Source organism: Protopterus annectens, chromosome 3.part1, assembly GCF_019279795.1.
Source record: "Protopterus annectens isolate FY-2018-M chromosome 3.part1, PAN1.0, whole genome shotgun sequence".
Taxonomy (NCBI): domain Eukaryota; kingdom Metazoa; phylum Chordata; order Ceratodontiformes; family Protopteridae; genus Protopterus; species Protopterus annectens.
Genome location: NC_056732.1, coordinates 902,701,375 through 902,716,583, shown reverse-complemented (window position 1 = coordinate 902,716,583; position 15,209 = coordinate 902,701,375). Strand labels below are relative to the sequence as shown.

The following is a 15,209-nucleotide window of genomic DNA, read 5'->3' as shown; positions in this document are numbered from 1 at the left end:
ATTGAGTGATTCTTTCACAAGCACATTTCCATCATGAGGAAAGAAAGAGGTCAGCAAGGGCATTTGAAAAGGTTCAGAGTCACTTGGGAGAAATACACTATATCAGCAATCACAGCTGCCAAGGGATGCCTAAGAATGAAGTATGTTACTACATCTACATTGTAAAGATCTGTGTGTCACAGGCATTTTGAAAGAGTTAAATCCAGCAGCACTCCCTGTAATGTCAACAGTATTCAGGTGTGTAAGAATGTGTGTGTGTGTGTGTGTGTGTGTGTGTGTGTGTGTGTGTGTGTGTGTGTGTGTGTGTGTGTGTGTGTGTTTGTGTGTGTTTGTATTTAATACCTCATTTATGTAGGGGATTCTGATTAGGTGGCTTGCTCTGTGTCACATAATTGGAGAATCAAGCCCTGTACCCTTGAGCTGATGCATTAATCCTTCATTTCAATCACATGAACCCCATTAACTTATTTTTTTTTTGTATTGTTTCATAGTTCTCACTGGTCAGAAAATGTATATCTATGCAACACCTGTTGCAGCTCTTCTATTCACCTTTTAAGTGAATTAGCAATGTCTGGCAGTTAAGGTTCTAAGCTTTTAACAAATTGTTTCCTGTAATCAAATATACAGGGTTTGAATACACCAAACCCCATTTGCTTATAGGGTGATTGAGAGCAAGTCACACAGACAGTACTCCTGGGTTAGCATGAAAAGGGGAACTTTCTCCAGTGGGTTTTCCTGGTTAACAAATAGATAAAAATAGCATTTAAAATATGTCCCTTTTAGAGTCTTTTGAATTATTGCACCCTTCAGATTGTCTCAAATTGATACCTCACTATATGCTATTTGACTATGAAGGCCTGCCTGTCTAGTTTAGTTTAATGGATTGCTTTGGTGCATTTTCATTAAATTTGATTTTCAAAGAAACAGAAGTTTACTATTACTCATGCTTTATGTTTTCAATGTGAGAGTGTTTTGTTTAGTTACTGGTATGGCTGCGGGGAGGTGGGGGGGGGTCTGGTCCATTACTCTGCCTAGGGCCCCATTTGATCATGATCCAGCTCTTTTCTTATTGTTCAGAAAATACACTTGAGTATTTAACCTGATTTGTATGTTCTAACATTTTGTTTTTCTATAATGTAAACCAGGTAAAGTGGCAACCCAGAAGCACTGGTTAGTTAAGCATCTTAATCCAAATCAAAGAGTAGGCAAATGGAGATAGAAAAAATCAAGACATGTACATTGGAAGCAGCTGACTAAGAGTTTAGAACCTTTTCCTCTCTGCTGACTGCCAGACCTTCACTTGTGTCTTCATTTTTCTGATAAACCGCTGAGGGCTAAAATTGTTAAGGTTTATAGCCAGTAATGTCAATTATTAGTTTCATAGTTTTGTTATTTAAATGTTAAAAAAATGCATGTTGATGAAGAATCTGTCATTAACTTTTTAAGTGAATTACAGTAGTATTCCTCTTATCTGTCTCCAATTTTGCAGAGCATCAGAGATTTTGCTTTATATTCAAGCATTTTCCCTTATTAACTTATTTTTTCTGGTAAATCACAGAGGGCTGCTGTCACTCAATGATGCTAGTCTTTACGGTTTCATAGTTTTTATTATTCAGAGAATGCACATCCACACAACACTTAACATTTGAAGTGATTTGGAGATAACAGGCAGATATGTTAACAAATTCCTTCCTGTACTTAGACTTAGAATCCTTTCACCTCCATTTTCCAACCTTGAGGAAACCATCTAATCAGACAATACTCCCATTTCTCCCCGATAAATGATACTTTGCACATTGGGTTTATCTAGTTGACAAATATGTACTATAATTTTTAAAATGCATCTTTTTTTTACTTTGTCCAGAATTCTTAAGCAAAGAACTTGAGAGGTATATTGGTCTGTTTCTTGCAAAATTTGTGGCATCTGGAAAATGTTTGCAGATTGTGGTCACTAAATAATGGCATGGATGTGAATTTCAGATTGTACATCCTTCATATAATGCTTGATATCATTAAAAAGTAGTATTCTATCATCTTTTTAAGTATAGAAGAGAAATTGCTAAAAGCTGTTCCTGATTTTGTTCGTTTCTGATTCTTGAACTAAGAAGATGACAGAACAGAGGGGACTTACATTGTATGGACTGAAAAGCTGAGTGTGTGGTAATATACTATATACTGGAACTGTTGCATAACTTTTTTGTCTCATAAATATTGTAAAATTACAATTTTACATTGAAATGAAGTGACTATTCTGGCAATCACAGAGAGATTTGAGGCATCAAAGGACATTTAAAAGTTTAACCATGGTATGAACTTCGTTCCTAGTTGGTAGCAAATGTGTCAGATTTTTAACCATCTGTTCCACATTGTGCAAGATAGTGCAGTTTTCCACATTCTGAAAATGGAAGGCTGACTATGGCCGTAGTTTCTTCAAATCTTTTGCTTGTTGGTGTTATAGATGGTATGGTATTCATATTGCACAAGTCTGCTGTTACCCGTACTGCTGGATTGCTTGATGCTGACTAATGTTTATTTTTTTTATGGTTGCTTTGCTTGCCCATCTAGTGCCTTATTCCTCTGAGAGTCTGTAATGGTTGATAAGCAAGGTATTTGGAAAGACAAGTATAAAGCAACATTTTAACCATACTTTCAGCTCCCACCATAGCTGCTAATAAATGTTCCACATTTTGTCCTTTTGTCCCACCTTATAAGAGGTATTATACAGCAGTATTCCATATTTTTATGTTGGAAAGTTGACTATAGCTGCAGTTTCTTTAACTGAAAATGAAGAAGCATTAGCTAAAAATTTAAGGATATATAGTTTTAACTATCTCAGTCATTAAAGCTACAAATTCTTAATTTTTTTTTCTGCTGAGACTCAGAAAATTATTATAACTACATAATTTAAAATTCTCCACATCCAAAATCATATTTAGATATTGAATTGGGCTAGTTTGTCCAGGCATGTTCCTATTTGTGAAGAATGTCCCTGATGTTGCTTCAAATGAATCTCCTGTCCCTCATAACATTTTATTTATTTTTGGCTAAATCCTTCATGATTACAATCGCTCTGCGCAAGTGTTTAGAGTTTCATACTTGCCATTTCTAAAAAAATGCATATTAATGCAAAATGCATTATTCTAGTAACTTTTTAAGCAAATTAGAGAAATATTTCAAAAAAATGCTCCTGATTTTCTCTCTCCCTATTATTTTTGGCTTTGACCAGAATTACTGACCAAATAAGTTGAGAGGGATGGTTGTATCCCAAACATTCAGATCTAAATTATTTCTATTGGTGTTATTTCAGCAAATCAGAAAGTGAGTACCAGGCAGTTCCTGTTGCTGCTTTTGCTTGGCACAGTTTGGGTCTTTAACAGTCCTGATTTCTTTGCAGGGGGCTGGATAACAACCATCTTTGTTTGCTGTTCAGTAACTCAACAAAGAGCACACACACTTTTGTTGTAGAAGGTTATGGGTTCTACTCCCATGGTATGCACTTGCATTAACTTTCCACTACTGACATTGATATAGAGCATAAGGAAAAAATACTTCAGGTATCAAGGAATGTTTATAAGTATAAATTCCACAGTTTGGCCTTAGTGTGATTAAACTCCTGGGAGCTATCCTTCAAATGAGACATTAAAATAAGCCCCCCCCCCCTTCTGCCTGAGTTGGTGGTAACTCATGTAGATGTAAAAGCTCCCATGACACTATTAAAAAGAATAGGGCATGGTCCCCATTGTCCTGGCCAAATTTTTCCCTGTCAGTATGAATATGACATTAGGTCTTCACTGAAAAGAGGCCATTAGCCAAGCGGAACTAACCCAATCAACAAAAAGGACCAATAAATAATGGTTGCCACTATATCTTGGTTACTTTATTATACTTTACTTCATCAGATCTTTGTACTCTGTTTTAATGCATCAGGATCATTATGTGGTTATAACTTTAATATCTCAATGCACCTGCCATAGTAAAGTGATCCTGAACTTATTTTTCCATAAACCACTTTAAGCCCCCTTTATATAAGTTATGCCAGACATAAGGAAATCATTGTTTTAACTTCATGTAAATAGACTGTCAGTAGTGTTAGTCACAGGCGTCTTGTAGAGCTTTGGGAACCTAGTTTTCATTTTCCTTTTTTCAAAAAGTGATTCTGCATTTTTTTACTGTTTTGCACTTTAAATTTACTAATTGTTGCAAATTGTTTTTGTTTCCTACACACAAACTAAAGTCTAGCCGATTCACATTTACAATTCTGTTTTTTTTTTTTCCTCTTCTAAAAAAAAAAAAAAATCTCTTTTTTTTCCTTCTTTGAACCTAGGTAGTCCAGTTTCAAGAGTTGCTGATCCCTTGGCTGTTTTTTTTCCTGTTACTGATCCATTGCCTATTAGGGAGGAGGAAGGTTTCTTTGTTGCAGGAGTGTGGAGAGTGGGCACAGGGGGAGCTTTTGTTTGTCTGATTTGGTGAAGTTTAAACCAGAGTAGTCAATTTCGTTTTGGCCAAAATTCTAGCTCCCTTCAGCCCCTGCTATAAAAAAGCAGATGCGCGTGTAAGCTTATTGGCGTGGCGCGCACTATTGCAAGGTTAAACACAGCGGCGGTTAAAAGGTTAAACTATTTGGAGCATCAAAATTCCTCTTCTTTAATTTTCAAAAACTACCCTTCTCTCGCTGTACTGCTGATCCTAAACCACATATTCCTATACTAAAAGTTCATCTCTACTTGATTCCCCATTAGACTATTCTCTATCTGTAAAGCCTGCCACTTACTCCTACAGTACTTGCACCTACTCTTAGCACTCTATAGATAGTACCCCACCCACCTAAAACCCACTTCCCCGAGGTCCTTTTTGCTAGTCCTCTCCACACTACTTCTATGTAGTCGAGGGGTCATAGTGTCTGTCCATCTCAGCTCAACTGGAACTCCAGATACTCCTTACAATGTTCACACTCTGCCTCTGTACACAGACTCTCCTTCTCTCTCCAAAACACACACACAAATGCATCGCCTGAATCAACTGTCTGGCCAAACTGGAGGAGAATCAACATAGGACTGGCAAGACCAGAGAGGAGGAGAAGGTAACCACACACAATACATACCCAGTCACACAGGTACCATCACAACTTCAAATCATACACATACTCACACAAAGACATAATGATACTCTGATCAAAAATTTACCAAACAGCGCAGGCCCAGCTTGAACACCAACAAAACAATACCCAACCTCCACCACACAACACCACAGCACAAACACAGTCCCAAAGCAGTCTCCCACAGTCAATACACAGTCACCCATCAAAAAACCCAACACCATGTCAGACACACAATTCATTGACACCTTGACGGGCGCAGAACACCACCAGACACCTGAGCGAGAAGGTCACAGTAAGCTGCCTGTCCTAACGCGGCGCTGCCACATAACACAAGCAGCAAACATGCTCCTAGCAGGTCGGCATCAGCAGTTCGACGTCACGCGTGTCAAGTCGGACTCAGCGATAGGAGGCGGCTTGGCTGGAAAGGGACTGGACTGGGATCCTTCTGATTCCAGGTAGGTACTACAGGACTGACCTTGGCAGCCTGCATGATCACCCTGGAATGATGCAGCAATACGGTGATAGATATAATAGCTTCAGCATTGGCTTAAATTCTGGTGTCATTCAAGAGGATCATGGTCTGGACAACATCTGCTGTCATCTGGGGATGCCGCGTCACCTGAGGGCGGCGGGGATGACCAACCACCCTGCCCTTGCAAAGGCAAAGGCTGGCTGCACCACCCTCAAACCTGGGCCCTAGCACCCTTTTAAGTGCAAACTACCACCTAGAAGCCAGGTAGGAAAAAACACCAAGGTAATAAACTAAGGGTAATAGAACTCAATGCCAGAAGTCACAATCGACTCGGCATGTCTCTCAAGGAAATCTCAATATGATGATGTGGCTCGGTCTGTGTTGTGTGAGTCTAACATTTCAAAGCACTAACAGGTTTCACCTCATAAAGTCGGACATACTCATCATGCATCCACAACACACCAAAAGGTAGGAAGTGTCCATATTCATACCCACACCCACACCAAGAACCAAGTCCATAGGCATAAGACCATCCATAGAGAATCCACACATTTGGTTAACCTTAGGCAAGATTGCTCTGCAATTCCACATCAGCTGCAGTGTTACCTCTCAACAAGACTGCTCATCTGAAAACTCAAATTACAGCATGGGATCTCTCAAACTCAGGAACCTCATATTCTACTTGACTTTATGAGAACAGTTATACTAGAAAAGCACTCCTCAACTAGATATACTCTGGGGGTGATTCCAACTTCTATATGTCTATTAAGGGATGGAACATAAAGTCACTCGAAATCACCCGGACAGGATCAAACATGAACAATCATCAGAAATAATGCTGGATCTCATCATCACAAACTTGGTGGATCAAAAGGATCTCATCATCTGAAATCAAATCATTTCATAGAGACCCTGCCAAAAACTCACCGGCCCCAACCAGAAAACTTCCAGAAAACCAGTTAAAAACTTCTCAAATGGATCCTTAAAAAAAAAAAAGCCCCTGGTAAAACTTAGGAAAAACCTGAGCCCAGCTGGAAACCCATGTACTCAACACCCCAAAATCACTTTAACTGGTTTGACCAAGCCCAAGCAAACACAGGAAATCAAATCTCAACAGCAAAACTCTACAATCTAGCCTACAAAGGCAACAACAAGCAAAATCATCCTGGAGGAAAACAAAACAAAACAGACAAAAAAGGTTAAAGCTACTACAAGATGGAGCAAAATAAGGAAAAATAAGACAAGCAAAATCATTATAAGTAAAAACTTCTTTAGCTAAAAAATCAAATCATAAGGAATGAGAGAAAAATCGCCAAGTTACTATAAAGAGAATCATAAGGCCTTCTTTAATATGTTAGAAATGATAGGAAGACTCACCACCAGAGGAAGAATTAAGAGATGACAAAATGAAACCTACTTACCCCCAACCAGGAGGAGAAAAAAGGTGCTGGCTGACAGGTTCAGTGCAAACTTCTCCCATCCCAAAACTGCCATCCAACATCTCATCTCCAAGCCTGGATTGAGAGGATGGTCCCGAGGCCAAACTTCCCCACACAGCATCCGTGGGAAAGATCCTGTCCCATGGTTTCCTTGGTGAACCCAATGAGGTAAACCCACAGGGTGGAACACCATGCACATTGTGGTCATCTCAGCTATTGGTGCTGAATGAACTCAAAGGTTGAAAGTACAAGTCATAAGATGATCATGTTGTAGACCCATAAAATTGGATGATTGGCTAATGTGGGACTATCTGCCTAAAAAGGAATAACTTGCCAGAAAATGGAACTCACTCAGTAAGACATGGTCAAAACAAACCCCCAGAAACAATCTGGAATGGCTTTCATTTTGCAGATCCTCAAGAGGAAACATGTCCATAGCCTTAGAGACCTGGCAAACTTTGCCACACACAAGAAAGCTCACCCAACAGCCTACCTCGACCTCTCAAGCAAAAAACACATTTGGCCTTCAAGATGGCACCAAACTGCTTTCTAACTGACGATCAAGGCCATACATCAACCCGCAATGCACAAACTGGCAAATGACAATATGGTGGTAAAGTCCACTCAGTCAGCCATCCCACAAACAAACGGCATCACAAACTTTAACCGCAATCAGTCCTTCACAGGTTCTGACAAAAGTCAGGTTTTGGATGAGTACAACAAAGTTAGGAGGTTTAAGCTGACACACAGAACACAGACGAGTTTCTTGAAGACAGATGGAAAACCGAGAACTGCCTCCACAACAAAAAGCACAGACTGCAAAATGGATATGCATAGTCATGACTGATAACTGGAAACTAGCTACCTAAAAAGTTATCTGGCAAAAAACTGGAAAGTAGACTTCCAAAACTCAGGAGGGACCCAGATTCCACTGTAAAGGCCTTTTGTGACTCATGCAGGAAGTACCCAGATCTAGGAGCCTTTGGTTAAACGACACTCATGTTGCTCACATAGAGATCAAGGATCACAGGGTCACCTAGCTCTACACTGGGTGACAACATCTGAGAGTACGTACAGATGTAGTTAGTATATCTCCCACCCTGAAAGTGCCATTTAAGGCCCCTCCTCAAGTTCACAAAAAAAGATAAAGGGCTCACAAATATGTCCTTATGCTGCTCACAGAAGAAAACCAACAGTCTCAAGTAAAAATATAAGCTCCCGACTAAGGACCCTGTGCCTGACATATAAAGGCCTTGCTCTAGACAGCTCATTGACCTGTGCCTGATGAAAGATAAGAAGCTTGTCAATTGTTTTCATGAAAAATGCTTAGGGGTCTCAATCTAGATCCAATAGATACTTGACTGAAAGAGATCCAGCTCCCAGACGGAACCATAAATAACGCGGTGCTGGAGGTTGGAATTGACAGGCAGAGCTTGGAGGACTGTAGACCGGGATTATCCGGATATAATGAGGCTAGAGCACCTCTCTTCCAGGTTTCAAGAGGAAGCTTGAAAAATGAATGGAAGTGCAATAATACCCCATTGGAGACTAGATTCACACTTGAGCTAGCACAATAGATGTATGAGGCAGATAGCATGTAGGGTAAAGGGGTGGCCAAATCTTGAATATAAAACTAAACTTGAAAATGCCCTTGGGCAAAGATAGCTAAGTGAACCTAGGGCCCCTATGAACCTATGAACAACAATCTTGTGTTGTAGCTCTTATTTCTTTAACAGTAGTTGCCAACGCTTAGAAAAAATAAGCTAACTCAACTGCATGTTTTAAGGCTTCTAGTTTTTACACTAAGTGCTGTCAGACCCTCTCTCACATTCTTCTTTTGGTATCAAAACTATCATTGCAATCCAGGAATTGTTAACTGACCACTCATTTCTACTTCAAATAAATTTTAACAGCTATTTAAACTACTTTGTTATTCACCAGTGTCTGCAGTGGGAAGATGCGTTTCTGACCTTGAATGTTGTCAAAATGTGCTGTATTTGTTTTACAAAACTAATTTCCTTAAACTGCAGCACTGAACACAATAAGTCCAACTTTCTGTTCTTGACATTGGGTTAATGATATTTGTGTTTTTTCTATTGAGGCACAAATGTCTTTGTATATGACATTTTCGCACCTCTGTTATAGTGATAGCTACACCCTTGACTTGTTACATAGTAAAATACCAATACTTCATCCAAGCCGTAATCCTTGAGCATGACAAATTAATAGTTTTTCTCTATTGTGAACATTGCCAGAATTTATAAGATTACAGCGTTCACAATTTTTTTTAGGGGAAATGGTCTTTCATTTTAATAGTGGTTTATGAATGAAGTGTTACAATGTATTACACATTTTATATTTTATTGGTATGCTTTTTTCTTTTTCACATGTCGTATGTGACCCACCAGCCAGCTGCTTTCTACCTATTGTACCCCAGCAATAAAAGGAGCCTAGAACTGCCACAGGCTATTAGGTATACATTTCATTAAAGTATGCATTCTTTCTCTTTGTATTTCAGTACTGCTTCAAATGAAAAAAAAGCACATTCAAGGCACCTAGTAAGAGTTTCAATGAAAACTATTCTGATCTTTTTGCTACTCCCATAGAGTTATATATGGACAAAGGCTTATATGCCACCTTTATAACGATTTGATAACCTTAGAAACAAAGAAATATATAGCATAAATGTTTGCAGTAATTTGACTTTCATTAATTTATTTTATTCATGCAGAGAGAGAACAGAACTAGCAATGTGATCAGTAACTTTTTTACTGCACTTACATGACAACTATCTTTTACACATCTCCCAAGTTCAGGAAAATGGCATACTATGATTGGATGAATCTTCAGCCAATCATTGTCCCAATCCACCCCTCCTAAGCAAGGGAGCAAAGGGGAAAAAATACAACAGCTACCATGCTGGCGTGTGACTGTTATCTGAAACAGCAGCACATTAAAAAATAATAAAGTTAACAAACCAGTCTGTGTAAGAGTAGGTCAGTGCTCAAGCTGGGACATTTAAGGTCCTGATGAGAGTCTCTGTGAGGTGGCAGGAGGGCAGAGCTGAAATCAGGACTGTCCCACTAGGTTTCATAGATATCTAGATTTAATATTGTTACTAGGCTAATGACCGGGGGGGGGGGGGATTCTAAGCCTAGTCAAGTTTTCCAGAAAGAATAACGATGCCCTATATGCAAATAGGGCAGCGAGGGCTAGGCATTTATATGCTACTTCTGTCCATAAGGGACATGGGTGCTAGGCCCAGTGTAAATTTCCTATTCCTCATCCACTGGTCTAAGTTGTAATGTGGGTAATAGATAAGCTTAGCTTCACAGGAATGGAAAGGATTGTGACAGGTGGCAAACCTTGTGGAAAACCTTTATATTTAACTACATCCTAAAATACCACTTAGGCTTCCAAATTTGCCTTCATTGAATTTATCTACAAAAATAAAGAAATCTAGGCTCAGTGGCTGTAGTCTTCCAATATAATAAAATTCTCCTTAAAATAACAGTGGTAATGAGTTGCATCTTACACACATTTTTGCAGCTGAGAATGGTACATGCCCAGTGTGCTGAGATATTGAAATTCTTTAACACTAAGACTCTGTGAGACAATTTTAAAGTAAACATACACAATGAATTTGTTAATTAACTAAACTGATTGATGGAATGTGTGATAAACTTCCTTGAGAATTACTCATTTACATTGTTAAGCCTCCCCAAAAATGAATTTAATTAACAGTGTAGACAGCTACATTACTCATACAGAAAAAAGCTCTCTAACACACATACACAAGCAACTGTACAGATATGATAGAAGCTATGAAAAATAAAAACAGCACATTTGCAGCAGAAATCCTGCTTACTTATGTTATTTTATTCAGAGATATATCATATGGACAGAAATATATCTATTTTGCTGAATGAGTCAAGGTCTTGGCTGTTTCACTTTTAATAAGTTTCTGACAAAGCCAGAATCAACCAATGCTACCTAATACTAGGAAAAATGGCAGGCACAACATTTCTTTTAGAATGTTTTTCTTATTTATTTTTGGCTGCTAATTCCTGCAGAGCTGGATTTGTCTGCCTAAATATAATGGCACAAATGAGTAACAGACTACAGTTGCTTCCTATAATTTTTTTGATTTCTTTTAAAGAAAACTTCTGTTTGCAGACACTTAGCAATAGTGGTTTACTATCACAATCTAGAGGCCCACAACCTCAAAAATCATAATCCTGAGACCATAATATTGAAAGACTAAGATGTTGAAGACCGCAATATCAATTCCCAGTCTTGTGCCTCCAGCAGGACATGTTAGCTCTCTTTCTTTGATTCATACATCTGTAGGACCTATGTTAGCACCCATTTCTGGGTTCACACCAGTAGGGAGTGTCTTAATTTGAAATTTTTAGACATTTGTGTTCTTCAGCAATTTGGTTAAAAATTCATTTCATAGAAAACTTTCTTCATAACAAATGAACAAATGTACCAAAAAGTATCTTTGCAGGGTGTGCAAGGCTCCCCTGCACTCCTGTGTGGGTTGCTTTGCCCCCACAAACCTCTTATTTATATATAGTAACTCCATAGTTGCACAGCCTTGGAGAAAAGAAAAAAAAACACACACACTGTGAAACAGTGCTGGAGTGAAAACACATTCATCTGCAAATACTACATAATGCAGACCATTGCAGTCCATACATATCTGCTAGACTCACTTCTCTAATAACTCCTATGATAGGAAATGATACCATCAGGTACTTTCATACCTTCTCTGTACTTCTCCATTAACACTCTCAGAGCAAACATTGCATCTGTAATGCTCTTTCCCAGCATGAAACTATACTCTTGCTCAATAATCATCACCTCCCTTCTTAACCTAGCGTCCACTACTCTTTCCCATAACTTCATTCTCTTGCTGATCAGTTTTATCCCCCTGTAGTTACTACAGCTCTTCACATCATCCTTATTCTTATAAATTTGCACTAAAAGATTTGTTCTTCACTCCTCCAGCATCCTCTTACTTTCCAAGATGTTATTAAACAATTTGGTTAAAAACTCCACTGCCATCTCTCCTAAACACCTGCATGCTTCCACAGGTATGTCATCTGGACCAAAAGCCTTTCCATTCTTCATCCTCTTCATAGCTGTCCTTACTTCCTCCTTGCTAATCCGTTGCACTTTCTGAGTCACTATCCCCACATCATCCATTCTTCTCTCTCTCTTTTCTCTTCATTCATTAACCCCTCAAAGTACTCTTCCATCTGCTCAACACACTCTTCTCGCTTGTGAGTATGTTTCCCTCATTATCCTTTATCACCCTTACCTGCTGCACATCTTTCCCAGCTTGGTCCCTCTGTTTAGCCAATTGGTACCGGTCCTTTTCTCCCTCTTCCATGCCCAACCTTTCATGCAACTCTTCATACACCTTATTCTTAGCTTTCACAACATCTCTCTTCACCATATGCCTCATCTCCTTATATACTCCTGTCTACTTTCTTCATTTCTCTGACAATTCCACTTCTTCTTCACCGAGCTCTTTCTCTGTATAGTCTGCACTTCCTCATTCAACCAGCAGGTCTCCTTGTCCTCCTTTCTCTGTCCAGATGTCACACTAAGTACCTTTCTAGCTGTCTCTCTTACCAGGTCTTCTGTAGTTACCCAGCTATTTGGAAACTCTTCACTGCCACTCATTGCCTGTCTTAAATCTTCCCTGAACTCCACCTCACAATCATCCTTTTTCAAGTTCCACCATTTGATCCTTGGCACTGCCCTCATACTCCTCCTCCTCTTCTTGATCACCAATGTCATCCTACAGACCACCATCCTGTGCTGCCTAACTACACTTTCCCCGGTCACCACTTTACAGTCTCCAATCTCCTTCAGACTGGCCATCCTGCATAAGACATAATCCACTTGTGTTGTGTGCATCTTCCTCCACTTTTGTACATCACCCTATTCTCCTCCCTCTCCTTAAAATATGTATTCACCAGAGCCATGTCCATCCTTTTTGCAAAATCCACTACCCTACCCATCACTTCCTCATCCCTTCTGTTCCCTTCACCAACATGTCCATTGAAATCCGCTCCAATCACTACTCTCTCACCCTTGGGTACACTCATCACCACTTCATCCAACTCACTCCAATATTCTTCTTTCTCATCCATCACACACATAACTTGTGGAGCATATGCACTAACAACATTAATCAATACACCATCAATTTCCAGATTCATAAACATCACTCTATCTGACACTCTTTTCACCTCCAAAACACTCTTGGCATAGTTTTCCTTCAGGATAATCCCTACTCCATTTCTCCTCTCATCCACACCATGATAGAACAATTTAAACTCATCTCCGATACACCTGGCCTTACTCCCCTTCCATCTGGTCTCTTGCATGCAGAATATATCAACCTGCCTTCTCTCCATCATATCAGCTAACTCTCTCCCTATACCAGTCATACTGCCAACATTCAAAGTTCCTACCCTCACTACCACACTCCTAACCTTCCTCCTCCCTTCCTGCCTTTGGGCATGCCTTCCCTCTCTTCTTCTCCTTTGGTTGACAGTAGCCCAGTTTCCGCCAGCACCCTGTTGGCTAACAGTAATGGTGGCGGTCATTCTTCATTATAAGAGTTCCATTGTTTTGCTTTCCTTCACCAAACACACTAAGCGGAGAGGTGCAGCAGTCAGCACTTTGGACAGTACTGAGTGGAAGAAAAACTCCTGACTACAGTAAAGTACTGTATAAAAGCAAACAATACTCAAGTGATTTATGTCAACAGTACACATATAGAGTTACATATTTATGCACTCATCAGTCTAAATAAATATTTTGTATGAAATTTTTAATATGAGTGCCTTTTGTCTACTAACTGTGTGTTTCTTTAGTGCAGTGCATTTAAGTAGCATTGTAAGAAGGTAACTGCAAAATGTCCTAGGGCATGAATAGCCATTCACCATTGCTAGGCACTGGTGCACAGTGTCAGAATCCATGCAAATGCAAAGGACAAAAAGTGAAAGGTTTCATTAAGAATTTATTATTTAAGTGTGTGGTGTGTGATTCTATTTTTTGACATGATTATTTAAAGGTGTGAAAATAGTGTAGATAGGAAAGTAGTGAAATGGGGGCAAGCAGGGGGAAGAACATAGGGGAAGCAATATAGGAATGTGCAGGATGGAATTAAGAAAGAACCATAGCTATCCACTTCTTCAGCAGTGTGAAATGAACATGGATAGAATATTGAATGAATTTGAACTGCCATCTCAACAAAGATGGGTGAAAACAACACAGTAGTGTTGCATAGCCAATTGGACCGAATCAAGTGTATTGAAAAGACATGTGTGAAGTGGAGAGCTATGTATGGGGTGATATTTTTTGGGGGGGGCAGGTGCCCATTTTTGTGTTTTTAATTCAGTAAGAGAAGAATGTTGGGTAAGAGATGTATGTTTGTCAGGGTCAGGTAAGTAAGGTGGGTGAGGAAGCGGATGCAGACAAACAGGACAAACAATATAAGAGACACAGATGATGATGGATGCAACAGGTTGGGAGACACCATGATTGGGAATAGGGAGAGGACATCGGATGCCCATGCCATTAAACATGGTGACAGTGAGAATCATACTAAGGAACTGTCATTGCAGTCTCCCTCTTCAGCTTGTTGTTAGAGTGCTTGATGTTTTTCCTTTGCTCAGCTGTCTGGTGAGCATCTCCTCCATCTGGCTAAGTCATTCACCAATGGTGTTTTCCTGACCTCATGCACCATGTCTGGCATCTCCTGGCAGGTGACAAAATCACCACCTCTGCCAATACTCCTGGAGGGTACCACTGTAACAGCTTCCAGCGTAATGCTAATTGATGTGGAGGCAGAGGCAGTGCTGGGGCTGCACAGGCAGTACTGCCAGATTGGGTGCCAGACATGCTGAACATCGGTGCAGTAGCCATTGAAGTGTGGGAAGGCTGAACCACACTGGTTGGCCTACCTCATATTGTGAGATACCAAAAATTGATGACATCAGAACATTGTGACCTGACATATAAAAATAAAAAAGAGAGATAAGAGATGGGGTAAGAGACAAAAAAAAAGAAGATGATAATTAGTACCATCATATGTGATATATAATAAATTAGTACAATATAAATTCAAATAATTTTACTTTTACATTGAGTATACTTTTTAACAACTACAAACTAT

At 39.5% G+C, this 15,209-nt stretch overlaps 1 non-coding gene across 1 annotated transcript in view; it reads left to right on the top strand.

Annotated features, from left to right (window-relative positions):
• The first annotated feature begins 14,993 nt into the window (after positions 1-14,993).
• LOC122799050 overlaps positions 14,994-15,209 on the top strand; it is a 3,837-nt gene continuing 3,621 nt past the window's right edge. The window contains exon 1 of the ribosomal RNA XR_006364423.1: positions 14,994-15,209. This exon is cut by the window's right edge and continues 3,621 nt beyond it. This is a non-coding gene — a ribosomal RNA (28S ribosomal RNA).